The following is a 24,910-nucleotide window of genomic DNA, read 5'->3' as shown; positions in this document are numbered from 1 at the left end:
ATAGCTCAGTGGTTTGAGCATTGGCCTGCTAAACCCAGGGTTGTGAGTTTAATCCTTGAGGGGGCCACTTAGGGATCTGGGGCAAAATCAGTACTTGGTCCTGCTAGTGAAGGCAGGGAGCTGGACTTGATGACCTTTCAAGGTCCCTTCCAGTTCTAGGAGATGGGATATCTCCATTAATTTATTTATTTATTAAAGAGGCAGTTCTTGTCCCAAGGAACTGACAGTCTAAATTTAGTTCTTTTGGACTTTCCCTATCAGGCAGGTCTGTGCAGTCCCTCAGCCATTTTTGTTGCTCTTTTCCAGATTCCCTCCAGTATCTTTCTATCTTGTTGGTATTGGTGATGCCTTGGGCTGAACGTATTGTTCTATGTATATAAAGAGAATGTGCAGCTCCCTTGCAAACACTTATCTCGCTGCTATTTACAGTAAGCAATATGGGGGAGGGATTGTGTTGATCTAACTCCCTAGCCCAAATTAGTGCTGCTAAGGTGCCACACCATTTTATGCACTTGCATCTAAAATAGAGACTACATTTGAATTCTATATGCTGCCTATTTTAGCCCTTTGAACAATGGGACGCTGCTGCTTAAAGGTGCCAGGTCGACAGCTCTGGAATACAGAAGTCCTCCCTTTAGCTGCAGAGCAGGTACAGCACAGCCTGTATTAACTCAGCAATGTGCCTCAACTCATGCCAGGAGACGTTTACCTGCAGAGAAGATAGGATCATTTTAGAGTACAGTTGTAGACCAACTTTTTTAGGAATGAAGCAAATAAGTTTTCTTGCCACAAGGGGGAGCACCGCAGCAAGGCTTCACAGAGACTTCATGCTGGAGAGAGCCTCATTGTTTGGATTATTGAGAAGGTAGTATCCTTCTCCATACTGGAGTCCCCAGTAAGGGGAATGGTGCACCTCCAGTTATTCTACCCCCACTTATTGTGAAGCATATCAATGAAGATGGGAAAGCCCTGCTGGGTGACACCTAGCCCACCATCACCCCCTCTGGGGTTTTTCCTGATGTCTTTTAAAGGACGCAGTTGATGGGTTCTCCATCAGGGATACACATAATTATTAAGGATTTATGAAACCAGTATCACAAGGCTGCCTATTCAATGAGACAGCCCAGTTGCCCGTGTGCTTGGGAAGCCCAGGGAAGAAATAATTTCATTGATGAGATTTCAGTATTGTTTAGGCCTGCTCTACATTCCATCTGTTTAACTAAATCATTATAAAAAACAATTTTGTTAATTCAACACTAAATCAAACCATACCTATATAAATGCTTTAATCTTGCTAAAGGGCTGGTACCATTTTAACTAGATTCCTTTTTGGGTTGATTTAGTTAAATCAATGCAAAAAACTGAGTTCGACAAGGCCTTCGTGTTAAGTGATGAAATTCTGCACTGAGAGCAGTATTGCCTCTAAATTTAACAGCTTTCCTATTGCTTGCTAGCACCGCTCCTCTACTTGCACTACATTGATGACATCTTTATCATCTGGACCCATGGGAAGGAGGCCCTTGAGGAATTCCACCAGGATTTCAATATTTTCCACCTCACCATCAACCTCAGCCTGGACCAGTCCACACAAGAGATCCACTTCCTGGACACTACAGTGCAAATAAGCGATGGCCACATAAACACCGCCCTATACCGGAAACCTACTGACCGCTGTACTTATCTACATGCCTCCAGCTTTCATCCAGAACACATCACACGATCCATTGTCTACAGCCAAGCCCTAAGATACAACCTCATTTGCTCCAATCCCTCAGACAGAGACAAACACCTACAAGATCTCTATCAAGCGTTCTTAAAACTACAATACCTACCTGCTGAAGTGAAGAAACAGATTGACAGAGCCAGAAGAGTACCCAGAAGTCACCAACTACAGGACAGGCCCAAAAAGAAAGTAGCAGAATGCCACTAGCCATCACCTACAACCCGCAACTTTGAGAGTGTGTGGCATAATCTCTCACCATAGTCTGTGTGGTATGTTGATTGTAATGGATTTTTTACCTTCAGTCCTTTTGGTATGATGTCCATCTGTTTGCATTTGGAAAGGAAGATGATGTCTGTCTGTATCTGCAAGAGTTTTTTCATGAAGTTGATGGATTTCCACTTCATACGGCTGTCACGGAGTGTGGGGGGACACAAGGCCCTGCACCCCCGGTTTCCTGCGATTCACCATGACTCTCAGCCAGCCAGTAAAGCAGAAGGTTTATTTAGATGACAGGTATACAGTCCAAGACAGGTCTTGCAGGCACAGACAACAGGACCCCCCTCAGTTAGGTCCATCTTGGGGTCCCAGGGGGCCCCAGCCCCCTTGCGAGGTCAGAGCCCCGCCGACCTCCCAGCCAGCTCCTGAAACTCTGCCTTCAGCGACCCTTCCCACAGCCTTTGTTCAGTTTCCCGGGCAAAGGTGTCACCTGGCCTCTAACCCTTTCCTGGGTTCTCATGTTACATGCTCAGGTATTCTCCATAGGTCAGTCTCCCATCCCCCAATGCAGACTATCCTAGCCACACTCTCCTGTCAGCATTCAAAGACCACAGTAAGAACAGTCCCAGTTCGTCACAACGGCTAAATGCAGTGCCTTGCATGGTGACAGGTTTCAGAGGGATAGCCGTGTTAGTCTATATCAGCAAAAACAAGGAGGAGTCCTTGTGGCAGAGCCAGAAGGGTACCCAGAAGTCAACTACTACAGGACAGGCCCAACAAAGAAAGTAACAAAACGCCACTAGCCATCACCTACAGCCCCCAATTAAAACCTCTCCAACGCATCATCAAGGATCTATAACCTATCCTGAAGGATGATCCCTCACTCTCAAAGACCTTGGGAGACAGGCTTGTCCTCACTTACAGACAGCACCCCAACCTGAAGCAAATACTCACCAGCAACTACACACCACATAGCAGAGACACTACCCAGGAACCAATCCCTGCAACAAACCCCATTGCCAATTCTGTCCACATATCTATTCAAGGGACACCATCATAGGACCCAACCACATCAGCCACACCATCAGGGGCTCGTTCACCTGCACGTCTACCAATGTGATATATGCCCTCATGTGCCAGCAATGCCCCTCTGCCATGTACATTGGCCAAACCGGACAGTCTCTATGCAAAAGAATAAATGGACACAAATCAGACATCAAGAGTTGTAACATTCAAAAACCAGTAAGAGAGCACTTCAATCTGCCTGGACACTCAATAACAGACTTAAAAGTGGCCATTCTTCAACAAAAAAACTTCAAAAACAGACTTCAATGAGAAACTGCAGAACTGGAATTAATTTGCAAACTTGACACCATCAAATTAGGCCTGAATAAAGACTGGGAGTGGCTGGGTCATTACAAAAATAATTTTCCCTCTGTTGATACTCTCACCTTCTTGTCAACTGTTAGGAATGGGCCACATCCACCCTGACTGAATTGGCCTTGTTAGCACTGACCCCCCCACTTGGTAAGGCAACTCCCATCTTTTCATGTGCTGTATATTTATACCTGCTTACTGTATTTTTCATTTCGTGCATCTGATGAAGTGGGTTATAGCCCACAAAAGCTTATGCCCAAATAAATGTGTTAGTCTCTAAAGTGCCACAAGGACTCCTCGTTGTTTTTGCTGATACAGACTAACACGGCTACCCCTCTGAAACCTGTCACCAGTTTAACATTGCAGCTAACAGTTCTGTGTGTAATGAGGCAAAAATTAACCTCTTTGTTCAATGATAGCTTAAACAGTGGAAAACCATGGCCCAAGGACTAGACAGTATTGAAACCTAGGCAGTGTCTTGCCATGCAGCCAGAGGGGTTCCCCACAGGTCTGATAATAAACACAGGGGCATGGGATTGATCTGAGTGCAGCTGTGTGTGTGAGTGAGTGAGTGAGAGAGAAGAGACAGCATGGGACCACAGAGGGTGACCCTGAGAAAAAGCTAAGAGAGAGAGAAGATTTGGGCAGAGTGCCAGCTGAATGAGGCTTGGCGCGGTGAGCAAAGAAACTGTGTCCTGTTTGATTCCTGCTGTATTCAGGAAAACAGGAGTTTGATGCAATCCTATTTACAAAGAAATACCTGATTCATCAATTTCTCCTCTTCATACAAACAACTCTCAAGACCATGAAATTGGCTAACTGCGCAGGCCAAAAGTGGTAACTCTACTAAAGTATCCAGTTTTGTTTTGTTTTTTGACAACCTGTGTTGTAATCCAAAAGTGTAGTCACTTATTATTAGTGTGTAACAGGCAAACTCACAGAAATGAGCAGCACACAGTACTTAAGACAATCTAATGCGTGTGAGGTGTAGAAGCATGGAGAAATTCCACTGACATACTTGTATGTAGGGGTTCACAGTGGACCTGTAGCCTTCACTAAAGAGGTAATAGGTCTGGTGGGTAGGGCACTGGACTGGGAGTCAAGTAATGTTGGTTTTAGTCCCAGCTCTCCAACTGGCTGGGGTGAGTCACTCCCTCTTTCTGAGCTTGTTCCCCCTCACAAAGCTAGACTGTGTAGATAAGTAGGGCTGGTCAGGATTTTTTTGACAAACCATTTTTTCAGCAAAAAATACTGATTGGTCAGTGTGATGGGGCGTCTGCCCCACACTGGTGGAGAAAGGATTAAAAGCAGCCCTGGGGAGGCTGCACAGCAGACAGACCATCAGTGAGGGGCTGCAAGGAGCAGCCAATCAGGGAGATCAGGCCCATATGTAAAAAGAGCTGCAGGGCAGAGGAGTCAGTTCCCTCTTGGGAGCCCAGGGAGAAAGGATTTGGTCTCTGAAGGGCTGAGGGAACTGCCAGCACCCTGGACGGAGCAGTACTGGGCTGGATCAGGGGAGTGAGAGGGAGCTTCAGCCTGGGTACAGGAGCAGAGAAGGTGCTGGGGCTACGGGGAAGTGGCCCAGGAAAATGGACGGTGGGGATTGAAGGAGATGCAGCACGTGGCTGCCACCTAGAGGGTCCCTGCGTTGGGACCTAGCATGGTGGGCAGGCCTGTGTTTTCTCCCTCACCCCCACTTGTCACTAAGGGGAGTGCAGTTTGCCACTGAGGCAAGAGGCTAGAACCTTGGGCTGCAGTCGGCTACAGAGGTGAGTGGCTGGACAGAGGACTGCTGCTCCCCTGGAAGAGGGGGGAGAACAGAATGGGGCATGGCCAAGGGGGCTGTGTCCTGAAGAGGAAGCCACGATCCTTGAGGCGACACGGGTCCGGAGCAGAAGTGACAGCAGGTGAGACACCACCAGAGGAGGGTGCCCTGTGAAAAGACTAAGCTAACTCCCAGAAAGACCAGCAGGAGGCGCCACGGGGGTGAGGCAGAATCGTTACAGTCAAAACCAGAACTGTTCATGAAATATGAATTGAAAAATGTTTGGAATAAAAAGTTCTGAAGTTGTTGAAATGCCCTGTGTTGTAGCTGTGGTGGTCCCAGAGTATTAGGGAGACAAGGTGGATGACCTTCAAAGCTCTGTGTAAGCTTGAAAGCTTGTCTCTCTCACCAACAGAAGTTGGTCCAGTAACAGATATCACCTCCCCCACCTTGTCTCTCTAACATCTAAACAAAACATTTCCAAATATATGAAATATGTTGACTGACCTGAATTGAAAACTTTTTTGGCTTGTGTACATTTTTGAGATTTTCATTTGTTGTCCCAATTTTGGGAAAAAATTGATATCTTAAAAGGATGGAAAACAGATTCCCGCCCAGCTCTAACTGGAAGCTTGTCAGGGCAGGGGCTGGCTCTTGTTCTGGGCTAAGAACTGTCCACATATACATTTTTAACAATGAGAGTAATTAAGCATTGGAACAATTTGCCAAGGTGGATTCTCCATCACTGACCATTTTAAAATCCAGATTGGATGTTTTCTCACAAATCTGCTCTAGGAATTATTGAAGGGAAGTTCCATGGCCTGTGCTATACAGCAGGTCAGACTTGATCATCACACTGGTCCCTTCTGGCCTTGAAATTAATGAATCTGTGGGGGGGGGAACCCCATCCTGGTATGTTTGTTTGTTTGTTACCCCTTGTCCTCTACACCACCCTGGTTGTGCGTTTGTCTCAACTGCTTGTTAAGTCTGTGGGCTCTGTGAGCCAGGGGCTGTCAGTTATATGCTTGTAGAGCACAGTGAGGTCCTATTTCCAACTGAGGTCTCTAGGGTACCACTATAATATAAATATTAACTCTTTCCCTGGCTCTATTATGCTCAGCAGTGGCTTATTAATACATCTTCCTGGGAATTCACGGTGCTTCCATAACCCTTGGCACCTGGAAACACCCAGACATTTTTTGGGTCAGCGTATGGGAAAATTTGCTTTTCCAATCATTTGTGCTTTGCCCAGTAAGAAACCTATGGGAAAGTTTCAAATCACTGCCCGCGTTTACAAGGCAGCAGAGCAGAGCAGTGAAAGGGTTGTAGTGTGGGCTGCCCTGGGATCCCATCAGCAATTCCAGCTGTGTGTGTGTCTGGGTCTGTCTGAGACCCCCAAAGCCCCAGGCACCAGCTTCTCTTGTCCATCATTGTTTTCCCAGCTGTTGGAATGCTTAAAAATATGGCAAACCAGGAAAAAAAAATTTTTTTTTAAAAAGGATCTCCAGCTTTTAAATCCTACTTGGCTGGAGTCCCGACCCTCTGCTGTGGGCAGTAACTCAGGGCTGTACACGGCACAGGAAATATATACATTGAAAAAGAACGGGATTTATTTGTAAAGAGTGTTTAATTCTGGGAGTTTCTTTCTCACAGCTCCACACTCCCTTTGGCATACCAAAGCCGGCGCTGCCCTTTCTCCCTAGCCTGGCCCAGGGTGCGCCTGTCTCATTCATTCCCCTGAGCTGTTATTAATAGAGATCTTTCCCTTGTTTATTTTCATTCTTTTTCTCTCGGCTGTTCACCAATCTGCTTTCAGTGTTCAGGGAGCTCCAGGCGGAGGAGAGGGAGTCTAGTGGCTAGAGCGCAGGCCTGGGAATAGACATACCTCCACTCCCAAGCGCTAATCCCCCTGCTAACACCATCTTGCTCAGGGGCTATTTGCTACTCATGCCACTGTTTGCAAAAGTAGCTAGTAATTCTGGGAGCCCAGCGTGAGCCCCCTTGGTTCTGCTTTTCAAAGCTGCTGAGCCCCCACAGCTGCCATTGACTTCAGTGGCTGAAGAGCACTAGGGCCCCCCACCCACCCAGCCTGTGTACGTGCCCCCTCAGAACAGGCATTCCCCAGAGAGATGCCTGCTGCAAAGGCTGCCTTCCATGTGGCTCCATGCTCCCCCACCTCCTGCTGCAAGGCCACCCCTCCTTTTACCTCTTTCTCCCTTCTCTTTCTGTTTGTCAGCAGAGAGGAGGGAAAGGAAGAGAAGGAGGGAGCAGTGCAGAGTAAGTGGCAAGGAATGTGAGGGAGGGAATGAAAGAGGGAAGGGATAGAGTCAGGAGGCAGGAAGGGAAGGGGGAAACCCAAGCGAGTGCTTTATTCAGCTTTATCCCCTCTGGAAAAGCAGGTCCAAAGTCCCAAAGCCACTGACCACATTTGGAAATGTTGGCCGCCCTCTCCCCTGTTTTCCCCATCTGTGTGTGTAGCGCATCTAGCGCAGCGGGTCCTGAGCCGTGACTGGGGCCCAGATGCACTACTGCCATACACATGATATTACTGTAACAGGGGAGCTCACCACCCCTGAGGGCTGAAGCTCCTGATTGCAGAATTAACCCCAGCTGGCAGAGATCAGGGTAATTCCCTAGAAAGGGCAGTGGGTGGCTGCAGTGAAGGGGAAAGTGCTGGGAACTACAGGGAGTAAAAAAGGCTCTTGCAGGTGAGACCTTGATACCAGGGACTAGAAGCTGGAAATCCAAGCCTTTGTCCAGCTAGGGCCTGGGTGTGGTTGCCGAAGCAGGAAAGGGCCTGGTGGGGAGGCCTGGGAGTAGGGTGAATTGGAGACTGCGGGGGCTGAGCAGGCTCCAGCAGAAATGCCTGGGATGTGGGCTTGCTCTTCAGAGGCTACAGATGGACAAGAAGAGCCTGCAGGGTAAAATTGATGACCTGGGGCTTGGGACTTTGAATTTGATTTATGGGAATAAACCTGGACCCTGGAGAAGGGTCAGTGCTGGGGTGTGGGCAGGAAAAGTCACTGTTATGATTGTTGAAGACGGCTTTGAGGAAGAAATGGTTAGCGGGGCAGTGTGGAGATTCCCCTGCCCACGAGGGGGCTTGCAGGAGGCAGCTGCCCACCTCCAGTGACAATAAGTGCCTGTTTCCCAAGGAGGTCTGCCAGTTGCTGTGTGTATGTGAGGTGCATGGGAGACGCTAACAGTTCATGACCTCCAGTGCCTGCTCCTGTACCTGAATGTGGAGTGACATTGGCAGTATGTTTCCCCCATGGATCTGATGGAAATACCTTGTGTTTGTATCTGCATGGGCCAGATCCTCAGCGGGTGTAAATCCACATAGTTCCCTTATGCTGATGGATGCCAGCTGTGGTGCTGGATTTCTGGATCATTCAAATAGCTTGGCATTAACCCTTAGTCTGGGCCAGTCCTGTGTGTTCTGCAGGTTACCTGCAGGTGGGGAGTGAATAAGAGTGATGTGGGAGGGGTTAGAGCCAGCCCGATGGGGGAAGGACTGGGTGCCGATGGGGGGACAGCGGAGGTGTAGGGGAAGTGGAGTGAGACAAATCCTGGCTCTGCATCTGCCTCCATACAGTTTTAGTGACTCCCTAGGTTATAACATGGGCTGTATGCCCAAAGTGTAACCTCTCCAGCTGCTGGTTGGACTGATGCCACAGGAGTAAAAGATCCACCAGCTGTTTAGTAAAACTAGGGTGCTTCCTCCAGAAGGGGTTAGTGGCCCCACTGAACTGGCCACCTGACCCCACCTGTAGCCTGTCTCATGACAATGAGCACAATCGTCAAAACGTAGCTTCATTACAACTTAGGCTACACTGGAAGAAATTGTGTAAGATGATGAATTTTAACTATATGGAAAGTTTGAAGAGTCTGTGTTGTGCTGTTAGCAAAAGCTTTCAGAGCAACGAGAAGACTGGCACAAATGGTGTTTATCTTTAAGGGCCCAATTTTTAATTAATTTAAACTAGGGAACACATTTACTTGTAAATTCTCAGAGAATTAATTCTGTGCCCAACAAGTCAGTGCTGTACATCTGGGGAGGACTTGCTGTGTTTTCCATGCATAACGAAGAAGTTGAATCCCTGCTTTTAGTGCAACACAGCACTTGCCTTTAGTTATGGCCTCACAACTGCACCACGATAGTAATCTGTGTTCCTCCTTCTGAAATCAAGCCCTCCACCACTCAGCTCGATGTCGTTTCTCTGTTGGTCTGTAACGTGATCATTCTTGAAAACCGCTTCAGATCTGTTCCAGAACTCTAGGGAGTGTTCTAGGCACCAGTGGGCAGAACCCTACTGATTTTTTTTTTTTTTTTTTTTTTTTTTTGTGAACACTGGAAAAGACTCATTTGCACTAAAATCACCATTTGGTCCCTCACGATTCAGATGCGAGGCTGTGATCTCACAGGGATCCGTGGCAGTGGAGCAGAGTGACTCTGGAAACAGGGGAGAGGCACTGACCTCAGGATTAGGATTAGTAGCCTCTCATCCAACTCTGGCCAGCCCTGGCCCCTACTCTGGTCAACTAGATACCAGACCTCTTCCAGTTTTCACCAAAATTGCTGAGGTTCTGATCAGGCAAAGGCCCGGCTGGGTGTACAGTTCAGCTACAGAAGCAATGAAGTATGTGCCTCTCTACTTGTAAGATGGCGTCCAAGACTCAACGTAATATTCCAGTGCCATTTACAACAGGAATGTTGTCTCCAGGATTGGATGCCTTTGCATAAGCGGCCCAAATGGCAGTGGCTTTGCTGCTCTAGCCGATCACATCACACATTCATATCCAATTTGTTGGCAACCATCATCTCTCAGTGCTGGCAGGATTCCTATTGCAGACAGGTGTGTGACACAGAGATCCCAGGGCTGGTTACTACTGTGTTAGCAACTCTTTTTAGGCCTGATGCACTCGCTACACCGAACACACTATTGTTAGGATATATATACCCAAAAGGTGGCATGTACTATATCACTGGACAACTAATAACTCACTGATCATTAATATTCTTGCGTGATGTATGTACAGAGAGTTATGGACAAGTGTTAGAACTATGTTCTTGAAATGTGTTTGGCAAGCAGTAAATAACCCAGTCTGGCCTAGACAAGGAATGTGTATTTTTGCTTCTTTGACCAACCTGCTCATCAGGCAGAGACAATGAAGGTAAACAAAGCCATCAACACAGCAAGTGGGGCGATAGGGGATCTGAACCTCAAATGATAAGCAATTGAATCAACTAATTGTATATAATATTGCTGTATTGAGTAGGGTCTCTTATGAAAGTGACACACTGCTGGTGATATCCTTGTGAAACGTGCAGATTGGCACCATATGCGGAATTATGGATACTCACTGACGTGCTTTAAAGTCTTCAACTAAAAGGTATTTAAACAAGGCATGTCAGGAGGAGTTGAGGTGCCGGAAAGGGGCCAGCACCTCAAATCAGGTGTGGCCAAATTCAGTGGGCTATTCATCTGTATTGGAGGTTGCCAGAAGAGATCATTCTCATTGTAAAAATCCCCGGCAGGGGGGAAGACCGCATGGTGCCCACATCCAACAGGGAAAAGGAACTTTTTTTATCCAGGTTTACTCTTCAAAGAATCCATTTCAAAGGTTTACTGACTATAAAAGAAAGGAGAGAGACACCCCCCCCATAGGTATCCAGCACTCGGGGCCCTTGAAATCACAGAACATTGGGTCCTGCTGCCAAAGCAGTTGACACCTCTGAGAACTGAATATAGGTGAGAAACCTGCTTAGGCAAAGACTGTAACTTGCTGAAATTAAGTGTTAGTCTTGGAAGCGTATTTTTCCTTTTGTTTATTTGTAACCCTTTCTCTCATTACTACTTATACTTGGTATCACTTAAACTTATGACTTTTTGGCTATGTCTGTACTACACAGCTTTTAGTGACACAGCCGTGCTGCTAAAAGGCAGCAGTGTAGCAACTGTTTGTTGGCAAGAGAGAGCTAGCTCTCTCCTGCCGACAAAACTTCCACCTCGAATGAGTGGCAGGAGCGTTGTCAATAGGAGTGCCTAAAAACCCTAGGCAGGAACTAGGTCCCATGGTGCTAGGTGCTGTACATGTAATAAGAGACAGTCCCTGGCCTGAAGAATTTGCAACCTAAATAGCAACAGAGGGTCCTGTGGCACCTTTGAGACTAACAGAAGTACTGGGAGCATAAGCTTTCGTGGGTAAGAACCTCACTTCTTCAGATGCAAGTAATGGAAATCTCCAGAGGCAGGTATATATCAGTGTGGAGTTAACGAGGTTAGTTCAATCAGGGAGGGTGAGGTGCTCTGCTAGCAGTTGAGGTGTGAACACCAACGGAGGAGAAACTGTTTCTGTAGTTGGATAGCCATTCACAGTCTTTGTTTAATCCTGATCTGATGGTGTCAAATTTGCAAATGAACTGGAGCTCAGCAGTTTCTCTTTGGAGTCTGGTCCTGAAGTTTTTTTGCTGTAAGATGGCTACCTTAACATCTGCTATTGTGTGACCAGGGAGGTTGAAGTGTTCTCCTACAGGTTTTTGTATATTGCCATTCCTGATATCTGACTTGTGTCCATTTATCCTCTTGCGTAGTGACTGTCCAGTTTGGCCAATGTACATAGCAGAGGGGCATTGCTGGCATATGATGGCATATATAATATTGAAAGAAGAACAGGAGTACTTGTGGCACCTTAGAGACTAACAAATTTATTAGAGCATAAGCTTTCGTGGACTACAGCCCACTTCTTCGGATGCATATAGAATGGAACATATATTGAGGAGATATATATACACACATACAGAGAGCATAAACAGGTGGGAGTTGTCTTACCAACTCTGAGAGGCCAATTAATTAAGAGAAAAAAAACTTTTGAAGTGATAATCAAGCTAGCCGAGTACAGACAGTTTGATAATAAGTGTGAGAGTACTTACAAGGGGAGATAGTCAATGTCTGTAATGGCTCAGCCATTCCCAGTCCTTATTCAAACCGGAGTTGATTGTGTCTAGTTTGCATATCAATTCTAGCTCACCAGTCTCTCTTTGGAGTCTGTTTTTGAAGTTTTTCTGTTGTAATATAGCCACCCGCAGGTCTGTCACTGAATGACCAGACAGGTTAAAGTGTTCTCCCACTGGTTTTTGAGTATTTTGATTCCTGATGTCAGATTTGTGTCCATTAATTCTTTTGCGTAGAGACTGTCCGGTTTGGCCAATGTACATGGCAGAGGGGCATTGCTGGCACATGATGGCATATATCACATTGGTAGATGTGCAGGTGAACGAGCCCCTGATGGTATGGCTGATGTGATTAGGTCCTATGATGATGTCACTTGAATAGATATGTGGACAGAGTTGGCATCGGGGTTTGTTACAAGGATAGGTTCCTGGGTTAGTGGTTTTGTTCAGTGATGTGTGGTTGCTGGTGAGTATTTGCTTTAGGTTGGGGGGTTGTCTGTAAGCGAGGACAGGTCTGTCTCCCAAGATCTGTGAGAGTAAAGGATCATCTTTCAGGATAGGTTGTAGATCTCTGATGATGCGCTGGAGAGGTTTTAGTTGGGGGCTGAAGGTGACAGCTAGTGGTGTTCTGTTATTTTCTTTGTTGGGCCTGTCTTGTAGGAGGTGACTTCTGGGTACTCGTCTGGCTCTGTCAATCTGTTTTTTCACTTCAGCAGGTGGGTATTGTAGTTTTAAGAATGCTTGATAGAGATCTTGTAGGTGCTTGTCTCTATCCGAGGGATTGGAGCAAATGCGGTTATATCTTAGAGCTTGGCTGTAGACAATGGATCGTGTGGTGTGTCCTGGATGGAAGCTGGAGGCATGTAGGTAAGTGTAGCGGTCAGTAGGTTTCCGGTATAGGGTGGTATTGATGTGACCATCGCTTATTAGCACAGTAGTGTCCAGGAAATGGACCGCTTGTGTGGATTGATCTAGGCTGAGGTTGATGGTGGGATGGAAATTATTGAAATCATGGTGAAATTCCTCAAGGGCTTCTTTTCCATGGGTCCAGATGATGAAGATGTCATCAATGTAGCGCAAGTAGAGTAGGGGCGTTAGGGGACGAGAGCTAAGGAAGCGTTGTTCTAAGTCAGCCATAAAAATGTTGGCATATTGTGGGGCCATGCGGGTACCCATAGCAGTGCCGCTGACTTGAAGGTATATATTGTCCCCAAATGTGAAATAGTTGTGGGTGAGGACAAAATCACAAAGTTCAGCCACCAGGTTAGCTGTGACATTATCAGGGATACTGTTCCTGATAGCTTGTAGTCCATCTTTGTGTGGAATATTGGTGTAGAGGGCTTCTACGTCCATAGTGGCCAGGATGGTGTTTTCTGGAAGATCACCGATGGATTGTAGTTTCCTCAGGAAGTCAGTGGTATCTCGAAGATAGCTGGGAGTGCTGGTAGCGTAGGTATATAACATTGGTGGACGTGCAGGTGAATGAGCCGGTGATGTTGTAGCTGATCTGGTTAGGTCCAGTGATGGTGTTGCTGGTGTAGATATGTGGGCAGAGTTGGCATCGAGGTTTGTTGCATGGGTTGGTTCCTGAGTTAGAGTTGTTATGGTGCGGTGCGTGGTTGCTGGTGAGAATATGCTTAAGGTTGGCAGGTTGTCTGTGGGCGAGGACTGGCCTGCCTCCCAAGGTCTGTGAAAGTGAGGGATCATTGTCCAGGATGGGTTGTAGATCACTGATGATGCGTTGGAGAGGTTTAAGCTGAGGACTGTAGGTGATGGCCAGTGGAGTTCTGTTGGTTTCTCTTCTGGGCCTGTCTTGTAGCAGGAGGCTTCTGGGTACACGTCTGGCTCTGTTGATTTGTTTCTTTATTTCCTTGTGTGGGTATCGTAGTTTTGAGAATGCTTGGTGAAGATCTTGTAGGTGTTGGTCTCTGTCTGAGGGGTTGGAGCAGATGCGATTGTACCTCAGTGCTTGGCTGTAGACGATGGATCGTGTGGTGTGACTGGGGTGGAAGCTGGAGGCATGAAGGTAGGCGTAGCGGTCGGTGGGTTTTCGGTATAGGGTGGTGTTAATGTGGCCATCGCTTATTTGTACGGTGGTGTCCAGGAAGTGGACCTCCCGTGTAGATTGGTCCAGGCTGAGGTTGATGGTGGGGTGGAAGCTGTTGAAAGCATGGTGGAATTCTTCCAGGGTCTCCTTCCCATGGGTCCAGATGATGAAGATGTCATCAATGTAGCGCAGGTAGAGAAGGGGCATGAGTGGACGAGAGCTGAGGAAGCGTTGTTCCAGGTCAGCCATAAAAATGTTGGCATATTGTGGGGCCATGCGGGTGCCCATAGTGGTGCCACTCGGCTGGAGGTATATATTGTCACCAAATTTGAAATAATTGTGCGTGAGGATAAAGTCACAGAGCTCAGCAATAAGTTGTGCTGTGTCATCATCAGGGATACTGTTCCTGACAGCTTGTATTCCATCTGTATGTGGGATGTTTGTGTAGAGAGCCTCTACATCCATGGTGGCTAGGATGGTGTTTTCTGGGAGGTCACCAATGCATTGTAGTTTTCTCAGGAAATCTGTGGTGTCACGGAGATAGCTGGGAGTGCTGGTGGCGTAGGGTCTGAGTAGGGAGTCCACATATCCAGACAGTCCTTCAGTGAGAGTGCCAATGCCCGAGATGATGGGGCGTCCAGGATTTCCAGGTTTGTGGATCTTAGGTAGTAGATAGAATAACCCCGGTCGGGGCTCTAAGGGAATGTTGATTTGTTCCTGTGTTAGTGTAGGGAGTGTCCTGAGTAGATGGTGCAGTTTCTTAGTGTATTCCTCAGTGGGATCTGAGGAAAGCGGCCTGTAGAATTTGGTATTGGAGAGTTGTCTGGCAGCCTCCTTCTGGTAGTCAGACCCTGTTCATGATGACAACAGCACCTCCTTTATCAGCCTCTTTGATGATAATGTCAGGGTGGTTTCTGAGGCTGTGGATGGCATTGCGTTCTGCACGACTTAGGTTATGAGGCAAGCGATGTTGTTTTTCCACAATTTCTGGCTGTGCACGTCGGCGGAAACATTCTATGTATAGGTCCAGACTGTCACTTCGACCCTCAGGAGGAGTCCAAACTGGACAGTCACTACGCAAGAGGATAAATGGACACAAGTCAGATATCCGGAATGGCAATATACAAAAACCTGTAGGAGAACACTTCAACCTCCCTGGCCACACAATAGCAGATGTTAAGGTAGCCATCTTACAGCAAAAAAACTTCAGGACCAGACTCCAAAGAGAAACTGCTGAGCTCCAGTTCATTTGCAAATTTGACACCATCAGATCAGGATTAAACAAAGACTGTGAATGGCTATCCAACTACAGAAACAGTTTCTCCTCCGTTGGTGTTCACACCTCAACTGCTAGCAGAGCACCTCACCCTCCCTGATTGAACTAACCTTGTTAACTCCACACTGATATATACCTGCCTCTGGAGATTTCCATTACTTGCATCTGAAGAAGTGAGGTTCTTACCCATGAAAGCTTATGCTCCCAGTACTTCTGTTAGTCTCAAAGGTGCCACAGGACCCTCTGTTGCTTTTTACAGATTCAGACTAACAGGCTACCCCTCTCAACCTAAATAGATAAGTCAGATGGTGGAAGAGGTGATGGTGGTAGTAGTGATAGGTTTCAGAGTAGCAGCCGTGTTAGTCTGTATCTGCAAAAAGAAGAACAGGAGTACTTGTGGCACCTTAGAGACTAACAAATTTATTAGAGCATAAGCTTTCGTGGACTACAGCCCACTTCTTCGGATGCATATATGCCACAAGTACTCCTGTTCTTCTTTTTGTAGTAGTGATAGTATCCCTACTTTACCTATGGGAAACTGAGGCAGGGAGAGAAAGTAAATCCAGTTCAATGTGTTCGTCGGTTCCTCTCTAGCCCTTGTGCGTTAGCCCATTGGGGCGGATATCATTAGCCTTTTTTACAGTCCTTCTGACAGTTTTGAATCCTTCTGACCATGTTAACTCAAATCACCTGGGATATTAATTTGGTGAGAGTTCGGGAGACACTGAATCTGGTGCTTTACTGAACTCCAAGCACACTGCCTCTGCGGCATTTCCTTCCTTTGCTCCGTCCATAATCTCATTTTAAAAAACCAACAATCCAGTTTGTCTGGGATGATTAGTTCTTTACAAACCTGTGTTGTCTCTGTTGTTCATCATGTTTGTCATCTTGTTGCTTAGTGATTGCCCTGGCCTGCCTAATATTTCTTATTTGGTTGGGGAGGAGTCAGACTTGGGGCAGTAGCTCCAGGATCTTTCTTCTTTCCTTTTGTACTATACCCACCTATAAAGTAAGGATAATACTAACCTAGAGCTTCATGTTTCACTCTGCTTGATGAAATGTGACAGTGATTGGGGGAGGGGGGAGATGCAATACAGATCCTACTGGTGAAGGACAGGCCCCTACCACATAAGATAAAGGAGAATCTTTATTTTGGTATTGGGCATGTAGGGTCTATGACACACAGGTGAACTTTGTTGATTCCATCTTGTAGAGGGCAGCGTGTGTGTGTGTGTGTGTGTATACAGACACAAGCCAGTTCATTACAGTGTAATTTGGAAGTCTAACTAGCAGCATTATTCATATTGAGATAGCCCCTATAGGCCCAATTGGCCATCAGCAACTCCATTGTGCCAAGTGCTGTACATGCACGTAACAAAAAGACAGTCCCTGCCCTAAAGTGCTTACATGCAAAAATAAGAAAAGAGACAAGAGGTGGGGAGACAGATGGCAGGAGCACCAGGTAACAGTGAGACAATTATGAGTACCACAATAAGAGAATAATGGGGAATCCCCAAGGAGAGGATCCCGACGCTAACGTTTTATTTCTGTACAAAACCATGCCCTCACCTGCTGGTCTAGTTCAATGTCATGTGCTGCTCTGATGTCACTATGCAGCCAGTGATGTCCATGATGGGGATGTCCACAGTTTTCTCTCTCAGCTCTTCTAGCTAGCACAGCAACCCCTACTGTCCTGCTGGGGCAGGGCTTTCGGGCTGGGCTTCTCCGAGAGAAGAGCTGCCTACTGGATGGCCAGGCACCAGAGTAATGTCATGGCTGTTCAGCATACGATGTGCTGGCTGCAGGGTATAGTGACAGTAACTGGAGGCTAGTCCCCTCCTGTGACTGACTGCTGTAGAAGCAGGTTCTCATTATTCCCACCTGATCACCTCTGAACCAAACGGCTTCACAGCCAGTCCCGAGTCACCCTTGCGAGTTGCAAAGAAGGTCCATTTCAACACCGCTGGCATCCTGTTCCATCAGCAGATTGTTACCCATTGGTGTTTAGGGCTCCAAAATTTCTGCTGGTCTTCACTGTGTCTGTGACCCATGTGGGATGCAGAGGGACCAGAGTAATAGTTCAGCCATGAATGTGGCACAGATATCAGTGCTCTGGATTCTGAACAATCTCCATACCCCAGGGCTTGCTCAAGGAATTTCACTGACTGTTAGCCGTCATTCCCTAGTGCCCTGGGAGAAGGAAATCTCCCCATCCCTCCTTTTCTCTTCTTGTCTCTGTTCCCTGCCCCTTGTCTCTCCCATCCTCATTTGTTCTTGGGAAAGTGAGATGTGTATTGCTTTAAATAGGTTGTGAGTCCTCTGGTGGCGCTCACCATGTTCTCTCTTAAGAAACTTGCCGGAAAGTGAGGTGTATATTTAGCCTGGCCTTGCCGGTTTATAGTTAGTAAACACCATTATTTAGACCCCACTGTGCCCATGTGGTTCCTTCATATTGTGTGTTGTGTAAAGAGCAATGGAAAGTGACCCCTAAGCCCCTGGGGTGATAGTACCTATTTTAGATCTGTTGTGGATAGTGTAATCTCTACTGCCCGCTTCCACGCAGAGAGTGGTGGGAGATTGAATAATGATTCAATGTCACTAGCTCTGAGCCCTCTCACGCAGACACTGTGGAGTCTTTACTGTCATGCTGACACTCCAGGAATGGGTACCTTTGGCAACTGTCTGGACTCTTCATGTTTGAGTCATTAACAAACAGGGGACATGCCCATTGAAATGAAAACATCTGGCGACAAGTGACCACTTGAAATTCTTAGTGCATATCACTTGTCTTACAGGCTAGTGCTTAGCGCCCCAGCTGCAATCAGGGCACCAGTGAGCTGGTAGGAGGCGATCCCTGCCCCCAAAGAGCTTACAATCCACATAGAGAAGGGGGGAGAGGAAGGATTATTATTCTCCTCTTACAGATTTGGAAACTGAGGCACAGTGTGGCTTCTCTAAGGAACCACAGGAAGTCTGGCAGAGCCAAAAATTAAACCCAGGTCTCTTGAGTCCAAATCCAGTGCCTCAGCCCCAAGAACAACCTTCCCTCGGGCTCACCATGAAAAATGATGCCCAAAGGAGATGGTTTGGGGATTCTGCATTGCCTAGTACTAATTGTTGCCTAAAGGTCTCTTTAGGGATCCAGTCTGTATTAATATCGGCATAGGCACCAACTCCTTGGCCCTGGAGCACCCATGGGGAGAGGGGGAAACATGGTGGGTGCACCCTCCCTGATCAGCGCCTCCCCCTTGTCCCTCAGTGACTCCCGCGTGCCAGTGATCAGCTGTTCAGTGGCATGCAGGAGGCACTGGGGAGTAAGGGGGAGGAGTGAGGGTGGGGTGTGCTCGGGGGAGGGAAGGAGTGGGGCTTTGTGGAAATGGTGAAGTGGGGCAGGCCTGGGGCAGAGCAGGGGGGAGCACAGCACATTAGAAAGTCGGCACCTCTGAATGTCGGTTGCCGAAATGAGCATTTAACCATATCATCCTTGTGTTATGAAATGCATTCTTGATTTTTAGGTAGTTTTAATATAAACATAGAGTACTTGCTGTAATATGACCCCTCAGCCCACAGGATCCCAGAGGGCATTAGAAATGGGGTGCTTTATGATCTGTTATACTCTCTCACACTCACTCACACACCCCTATTAAAAGAATACTAAGGTTGCCAAGAGAAGCACTCAGAAGTTAGGAAATGCCAGAATTAACCTTCCCCCTGCAACATTAATTCAGCCCCCTCGTATGCATGTATTACGATACAATCTTTAATGACATGATCACATGCTATTTTTTCCCACAGGATCCCTGTCTCATTCAGTGCACAGAAAAGATGATGAACCAGCGTTGTGCAGTGAAGGAGACTGTCGTCTGTAGGCCCCCTGCCTCATTCATTGCAGAAGTTGAGAGGTGTGCAGTGACTGAAGCCGGGGATTGCAGGGAGAGAAAGGATGATCTCGTGGTTAAGGCAGTTGAGGGCTGGGGAACAGGAGTCTATCCCTGCCTCTGCCACAAAGTTCCTGTTTAATGCTGGGAAAGTGACTTAAACCAAACTGTTCACATGTGGTCACAAACAGTGTGTTCCTCATTTCCTGGGTGCCCAGCTGAGACTGATTTGCAGAAGTGCTGAGCACTCTCAGCTGCAACTGACATCAATGGGAGCTGAACATGACAAGTGCTATATAATAAGTACTTTGGAAAGTCCGATTCTAGGTGCCTCTCCCTTTGGGGCTCCCAGTCCGTCTCCATCTCTCTCCTCCCACTTCCAGTCCCAGTCTTCTTGCCCAGCCAGTCCCAGTTCATCTTCCCCCAGCTCTTCATCCAATCTGTCTCTTCCCCGACAATGGCTCTTCCACTACTCTTCCACCCACACTCTCCAGTTCCTCACAGCTCCCAGTCTCCTTGCCCAGTCCCTGTCTCTCTTCCCTACCACTCAGTTCCAGTGCCCAGCCACACCTTGGCCCAGAGCAGCTGGGAGTAGCCATTACAGGAGAAGTCCAGCTTTGCCCCATTGTCCTGGGCTGGAGTATCTCTGTGTCAGTAGCTGTGTGGGGATGGCTCAGGCACAGTCTGGTGAGCACTAGGAGCTATGGGCGGAATGGCACCTGCTCGGCAAGGATGGAATCTTTTGATTTTAAGTCTCTACTGAGCATGTGTGAGCTTTAATTCCCCCCCCCCCCCTGGCGCGCACACACTCACTCTCTCTCTCAGGCTTATAATTTGGCCAAATTTCGGCAGATTTTCACAGGGATACCACATCCATGATGCAAAGGCCCACCCTCCTGCCAGCTTTCAAGCCCGTGCTCCAAAGCATGGAGGCCCCTAGAGTTTTTCAGAGAAAAGGTCACCAGAATTATTTTAATGGCAAAACAATGTGTTTTCACTTCTTCTCAGAAATGGCTGAATGGTTTTGGCTGAAACTTTTCAAAACAGTTCAGCCTGAGGCAGACACCCAGCATGGAAAATTCCAGCCTGAAGGGTTAAAGTTTGGCAAAGTTATGAGCATCTAAAAACAAGGTATTCTAATAGGATGTGTCAGGCAACTTTAAGAACAGGTTGTGCTACCATCTGCACCTATTAATACAAAACACTAAGGCTACGTGGTTCAGCACTGAAAAGTCTGGTAATACCAGTCTTAATTCGGGCCCCTTGGTTCTTTTGTACTGTGAAAATACAGGTCCCAATCCTGGGCCGTATGCTGGCTGTTTAGCCTTGCTGCACCAAGGGCCCTGTTCCTGACAGGCCCTACCCAACGGGGATCCTTACATAGCCTAAAACCGCTGTAGGCTGGCACAATAAGGAGCTGGGTGGAAAGTGTTGTGACAAGTCCTTTCTAGCAATCCACAACTTCTGCAATGGCCCCTTTGAGTCAATTGGCAGCAGGGGCCAGTAGGAACAGCCCAGCAGCTGCAGACCTGGTCTACACAGTTAAATTGCCAATAATACTGTATATTGTATGTGGATCACCAGTCCAACAGCCAAGGGTTGAAGCAACCTGGGTTAAGTTCCTCCTTCCCATAACTCTAGTTAGCATCTCCAGGAAGACCTAAGGAGGTGACTTCAGGAAGCATTCTCACATTGCCTGCCTGCATGGGCAAGTTCAGCGATACCCTAAAATAGCCAACCGTGGCTCCCAGTTGTGAATTGCACGACAAAATACAGACTTCTCTGAAACTGCGCAGCTTCCAAATGGAAAGCCTCTACTGGAGGGGGGGCTGGGGAATAGCAAAATAAGGAATTTAGACAATGAGGCAATATCTTGGCCCGCTCAGTACCAGAAAGATGTTGATCTATTGGAGAAGGCCATCAGATACCATTAGGGAGGTAGTGGGTCTGAAATATTGGAGTAGGCTATTAATATTTTGGCCCTCTCTCTGTCCTCCCTGTGGTCTGCCCAGGGTGTAGGTGGTCATTCTCCTTGAAATATTCATATTGAGACAGCACAGGTTTATTTTCTATCCTTGGTATATGAGTGACTCTTTCAATTCCTTCCTGAACTGCCTACCGCCTAGCCCTAAAGGCAGTGATGGGAAACTATGGCATCCTACTACTAGGGACTGCATTAAAGAAATAAAAATAACACATCAGAAACTGAGATGCTGCCCTCTGTATTCTCGAAGGGCTTGGTACTCAGCTGGGTAAATTGGTGTAGATCCATTGACTTCAACGGAACTACATTCACCAGCTGGCAATCTGACCCTAAATGGGGGGTGGGCAAACTTTTTGGCCGGAGGGTCACATCTGGGTATAGAAATTGTATGGCGGGCCATGAATGCTCACGAAACTGGGGGTTGTAATGCAGGAAGGGGTGAGGGCTCTGGGATGGGGCCTGAAATGAGGAATTCAGGGTGCGAAAAGGGGCTCTGGGCTGGGGGGGGAATGAGGGCTCTGGCTGGGGCAGGCAGGGGGGTGTGAGGGCTCTAGCTGGGGGGGGGGGATGAGGGGTTGGGGGTGCAGGAGGGTGCTTTGGGCTGGGACCGAGGGGTTCAGAGGGCAGGAGGGGGATCAGGGCTGAGGCAGGTGGTTGGGGAGTGGGTCAGAGGTGTGAGCTCCAGGTGGCGTTTACCTCAAGCAGCTGCCGGAAGCAGTGACATGTACCCTCTCTGGACTCTTTCTAATTTTTCCACATCCTTCTTGTAGCGTGGGGCCCAAAACTGGACACAGTACTCCAGATGAGGCCTCACTAATGTTGAATAGAGGGGAATGATCATGTCCCCCGATCTGCTGCCAATGCCCCTATTTATACAGCCCAAAATGCCATTAGCCTTCTTGGCAACAAGGGCATGCTGTCGACTCATATCCAGCTTCTTGTCCACTGTGACCCCTAGGTCCTTTTCTGCAGAACTGCTACCTAGCCATTCGGTCCCTAGTCTGTAACAGTGCGTGGGATTCTTCCGTCCTAAGTGTAGGACTCTGCACTTGTCCTTGTTGAACCTCATCAGGTTTCTTTTGGCCCAATCCTCTAATTTGTCTAGGTCTCTCTGTATCCTATTCCTACCCTCCAGCGTATCTACCACTCCTCCCAGTTTAGCATCACCGGCAAACTTGCGGAGGGTGCAGTCCACGCCATCAGGAGCAGATCAAGAGCAGAATAGCAATTTAACCCTTGATGAACATCAAGGAAGCTGCTTGGTTTGGAAATCTCCCAAGAACATGCTTTATGATATTTCCTCAGCCTCCTGCTTTTTCATGAGACTTAAATACTGCACAATCTCTTTGTCTCCACCCCAGCTGGAACCAGTGGAGGGATGTGAAAATGTAAATGCATTAACAAAATGATCCAGCAGGGCTCTGATATTTCAGTGCGATCGCATCCGCTAATTCAGCAACCATTGGAGACAAAGGAACTGCCCTCGAAGAAGTTAGATACGTGCGGGCGTGAGACTAACAATGTGATCAGAACTCTGTTCATCAGTACGGCTTGGAGCATTGCCTGTGGCATCTACAGAAACAGGAAGAGACCAGAATTAAGAAGAGCTTTGAAATTCAGTGTGTGGCTGATTTGCATCTTGCTATTCTTTGTGGGTGTGGGTTTGTTTTATTTATTTATTTATTTTGATCACCTTCCCTTTATTATTCCCATAGGGCAACTCTAAGGCTGTCTTCACTGCAGAGTTAGCCTAGGATCTTAGTTGGGTGTTGTCCTCAAGTCCCCTCCCGTCCACACAAAAACTCTCTGAGCGGAATGTGGTGATGGTTTTTAACTCGGGCTAGGTGGCCTGGCTGCGGGCATAGGCTAAGGCCTGGGCTGGTAACCTGCCCACTTTGCATTGAGGATGCAGGCTAAACCACTCAGTGCTGATAGCCCTCCATAATGCCTGCCCATAATTCTCCTCTCTTTCCCCTCCCCCCCCCCGCCAGGTGCCCAGAAGGACACACAGGTTCTCCCACAATTCACTGGGAAAGAATCACAGAGCGGCTTGGTTCAGAGAACCCTGGCATATGCCCCCAGATGTTCTAGGGGGACACGGGAGTGCAGCACTAGTGAGAACACAATACACTAATGGGAAGGTGGTCAGGGCAGCCAGCTTCCTCAGTACATCACTCAGTTATCAGTGGGTCTGAACCAAACCTCCTGATGTGAACCACTCAAACAGAATCCAGATCTATGCTTTCTGGTGGGGCCTGTCTTGACGAATGGGCAGCTGCCTAGGCAGCACCCTGTCCAGACCTAGGAAAAGTTCAGATCTGGATTGAGACCTAAAAGTTGCAGGTTGGGCAGAACTCTGCTTTTAGTACATTCTCCCCAAGAGCTGAATCCACAGAAATTGCAAGGGAGTGGTCAGAAGGCAACTTAGAAACAGCATAGCCAATTCTTTTTTCTGTCTTAAAGCCCCAGCTCCTGGACTCATGTTATTAACTACGAATACCTTTTTTTGGAGAGTAAGGTTTTTAGTTCTCCTGGTTCCAGAGAAAAGCTTGAAAACATGACCCCATAAAGGTTCAAACTATCAGGGAAATAAAAACACTCTCATGATTTTGGGGGCCTGACTCAAGATTTTGGAATGTCTGGGGTTAGCCATACTGTAGAAGCCAGATTCTGCAGGAGGAGAATAGACTTTAGCTTGTCACTGTTCATTTAGAAACACACCATTTAAATATAGATCAAGATAAAAATGCTGGCTGGAAATTTTAAATGCACTTCACACACTAGAAATCTTCGGTATCAAAGGGGTTTTCAACACATCATCTTCTTCATCTTAGGGAGCCTTAGGCAGTGAAAGAAAGCAAAGGGGGGCTGTCCTGGGGAATGTCTTACATTGCTTTTCTTCTTTAAAGCTTTAAAAAAATATGGGCCAATTTCTTCTGTCCTTATCCAGGGAAAATTCCCAGGAATGTCAGTGGGATGCTAATAAGGAGGACAGGAGTTAGTCCAAAATTTTAATTCCAGTTTTCAGATGGATAGCTTTGCAAAGATGGCTAAGGGAGTTAGGAATCCCCCTGGAATTCTGGGGATTTGGACACCCAACTCCCATAAATCCCAGCCCCAGTGTCCTGAAAATGCCCTCTAGATCTCCACCCAGGACTTTGGAACAACCAGCAAAATTGTCTGTATCCCTGGTTTTACTCTGTGCCCATGGGGACCCGGCTTTGGGAGTTCGGTCATGAATCCACATGGATGCAGATAGGAACAGTGCAGACCTTAGGTCCCAGGCTTGCTACTGGAGCCACACAGGTGCCAGGGTTCCGACTGTGTGGATCTGTTTGCAGGATCAGAAACACAAGTATGTCACTCACTGTTGAGTCGCAGTGCATTGCTATAAGGAAGCCCTAGTAAATTACAACTGTTACACACCAATAACACAATAAGGCAGCCTTTCTAAATGGCTATGAACTCTTATAAGTCCAGACATAATCTCAATCACAGTGGCTGGAATCAATGATGCTAAAAACATATATATTTTATTTCACTTGCCTTTCATAAACAGTTACTTGCCCCAGGCAAATGAGTGAGCAGGAGTTTGCAAGGCAATGGTAAGGACATATAGATCCAGGCTTCCCAGAAGTATATTGTAGTCACAGTAGTTTTTTAACTGAGTCTGAGATTCTTTTGTTCTA

At 47.3% G+C, this 24,910-nt stretch overlaps 1 protein-coding gene across 5 annotated transcripts in view; it reads left to right on the top strand.

The window, feature by feature from the left end:
• Nucleotides 1-24,910, top strand: part of ARHGAP22 (Rho GTPase activating protein 22) — a 270,307-nt gene that overhangs the window by 148,116 nt on the left and 97,281 nt on the right. The window contains exon 1 of one of the 5 annotated variants that reach the window (XM_065551605.1): nucleotides 7,722-7,789. The exons of the other annotated variants lie outside the window; for them this stretch is intronic. The gene's annotated coding sequence lies outside the window, so the exon portion shown is untranslated. Of the gene's footprint in view, nucleotides 1-7,721; nucleotides 7,790-24,910 lie in introns of those variants that run through there. 5 annotated transcript variants of the gene reach the window in all.

Source organism: Chrysemys picta, chromosome 7 (genome assembly GCF_011386835.1).
Source record: "Chrysemys picta bellii isolate R12L10 chromosome 7, ASM1138683v2, whole genome shotgun sequence".
Classification (NCBI taxonomy): domain Eukaryota; kingdom Metazoa; phylum Chordata; order Testudines; family Emydidae; genus Chrysemys; species Chrysemys picta.
This window is presented reverse-complemented; position numbering and strand designations above follow the sequence as displayed.